We start from the raw sequence: 2,762 nt of genomic DNA on the forward strand, positions 1-2,762 counted from the left end.
TCCAGGTCTTTGTACATTTCATTATAGTTCTTGACTTTGTCTCCTCAAGCTGTCCTTTGAAATTTTCTGTGCAGCTCTTGTACTTCTCATTTCTTCTAGTTGCTTTAGCATCTCTATGTTCAAAAGCAAGTTTTCAGAGTCTCTTCTGATACTTATTTTGGTCTTTTTCTTCCCTTTTTTTTAAAATGACTTTGTTTTCTTTATGTATGATGTTCCCACAGCTCCTCTGGTTTTCAGTCTTTAGTGTCTAATGCATCAAATCTGCTCTTAAGATAGCCTCTAAATTTAGGTGTGATATATATACTCACTTAACAACAACAACAACAATATATACTCAAAGTCATATTTTGGTTCTCGTAGACTTATTTGAATTGTCTTCAGCTTCAGCCTGAACCTGCATATGAGCAATTCATAGTCTGCTCCGCAGTCTACCCCTGACCTTGCTTTGGGTGATGATACTGAGCTTTTCCACAGTCTCTTCCCACAGATGTAATCAATTTGATACCTGTATATTCTATCTGATGAGATCTATGAGCCTTTTATGTTGTTGAAAAAAGGCATTTGTGATGAACAAGTCATTGGTCTTGAAAAATTCTATCATGTTATCCCCAGCATCGTTTCTTTCACCATAGCCACATTTGCCAACTACAGATCTTTCTTTTTTGTTTCCAACTTCCACATTCCAATCACCAGTAATTATTAATGCATCTTGATCGCATGTTTGATCAATTTCAGATTGAAGAACTTTGTAGAAGTTTTCAATTTCATCATCATTGACATTAGTGGTTGATGCATACGTTTGAATAATAGTGGTATTAACTGGTCTTCCTTGTAGGGGTATGGATATTATCCTATCACAGACTGATAAATCTTGAAATACTCTTTTTGACTAAGATTGTGACACCATTCCTCTTCAATTTGTCATTCCTGGCATAGTAAATTATGACCGTCTGATTCAGAATGGTCAAGACCAATCCATTTCAGCTCACTAATGCCTAGGATATCGATCTTTGTGAGTGCCATTTCATTTTTGATCACATCCAATTTTCCTAGATTAATATTTTGTATGTTCAAGTTCTAATTGCTAATGGATGTTTACAGCTGTCTTTCCTTATTTTGAGTTGGGCCCCATCAGCAAATTAAGTTCCTGAAAGCTTTGCTCCGACCATGTCACGGTCATGGTCACTTCTGGGTGGGTCCTACTTGGAAGAGACAGCTCTTCCCCAGTTGTATTTTGAGTGCATTCAAACCTGAGGGGCTCATCTTCCAGCACTCTATCAGACAGTGTAAAACTGCTATTCATAAGGTTTTCAGAGGCTATTCAGAAGTGGGCCACCTCACATTCTTCCTTGTCTATCTTAATCTGGATGCTCTGCTGAAACCTGCCCACCATGGGTTTTTAAATACTAGTGACTTAGTTTCCAGCATCACAGCAACACACAAGCCACCAGAATATGACAGACTAACAGAAGAATGGTGGAAAAAAATATACAGACCCATAAAATAAACAACATGTGAGAGGAATGTGTTCCTTAGGAAATCAATTATACAAAATAGTAATAAAAAGGACAATGTTTACCCAAAAGCAAAAATGAGAAGGCAGGAAGGGGTAGAAAATCCAGACAAAAAAGATATGAGAACCCAGAATGGAAATGAGGAGAGTACTAACACATTTTGGGGAATGTAACCAACTATTGAACGGGAAACTAATTTACTCTGTAAACTTAAACAATAAAAAATTTAAAACAATGGAAAAAATAATACATATTCATGAGTATGTATTTTTAATGTTTTTTAATTATAGTACATCTGTAGCTAACAAAGCATTTATTTGCCATTTCAATAATCTTTACATGTATAGTTCAGCGACATTAATATGTTCATCATGTTGTTTAAAAAAAAGTGATTAGGTTTAGTATACACTCTGCACTGATAGGGTCTCATCAATATAACACATAAAACCCTATTTCCAAATAGGATTATGCCCACAGGTAAAGGGATCAAGGCTCCAACACAAATCATGTTGGTGGGGGGCACAATTCAATTAATAACACCTGTTGAACAAGGATTTAGTCATAATTTGGTATTATCCTGTTCAGGTTTTCCAATGAAAAATTCTGGCTGCTGACTGAATGAAGCCAGTTATCAAAGAACCTTCCTGGTAGAACGATTATCCAGTGAATCTGGGGATAGCTGCTCTGTTCCCCCTTTTCCTTCCACCTTACAGAGAGGCTTTAGAATCCCATTCCCAATGCCTTTGTAAAGCTAGGCGTACTAGAATCTTTTTAGTCTTAGGCCACCTACGTGGGCTCCTGTGATGAGTCTATGACATCACTATCCCTACTCCTCAACAAACCTCTGCCAAGTCATTTCTGAGATGTAGTCCAGGGCTAATACCAATGGAGCTGACAAGTAGAGACTCATAAGGAGGCCTAGGAAAGGGGGTTGTCTGGGTTTGCCCCTTAGGTTCAGCTTACCTAGGGTTTAAGATTTAAAACTAATGGGAAAGAAATATAGAAAGCTGTAGTCTCTGAGGGAAACATGTAAGAAGACTCCTCAAAGCTCTGTGTTCCTTGAAATGTTCTGAGGATAAGGCCTGTTATAGGGTTGCCTGTTTCTTTGTCAGTGAAAAAAAACAGGAAAGCCAAACCACTTCTAGTGGAGTTGATTCTGACTCATGGTGACCCACATGTGTCAGAGTTGGTTGGTTGGTTATGTGCTGTGGAGTCGGTTCCGACTCATAGTGACCCTGTACAGGGTTT

The sequence above is a fragment of the Chrysochloris asiatica genome, unplaced genomic scaffold (assembly GCF_000296735.1).
Source record: "Chrysochloris asiatica unplaced genomic scaffold, ChrAsi1.0 scaffold00085, whole genome shotgun sequence".
In the NCBI taxonomy this organism is placed as follows: Eukaryota; Metazoa; Chordata; class Mammalia; order Afrosoricida; family Chrysochloridae; genus Chrysochloris; species Chrysochloris asiatica.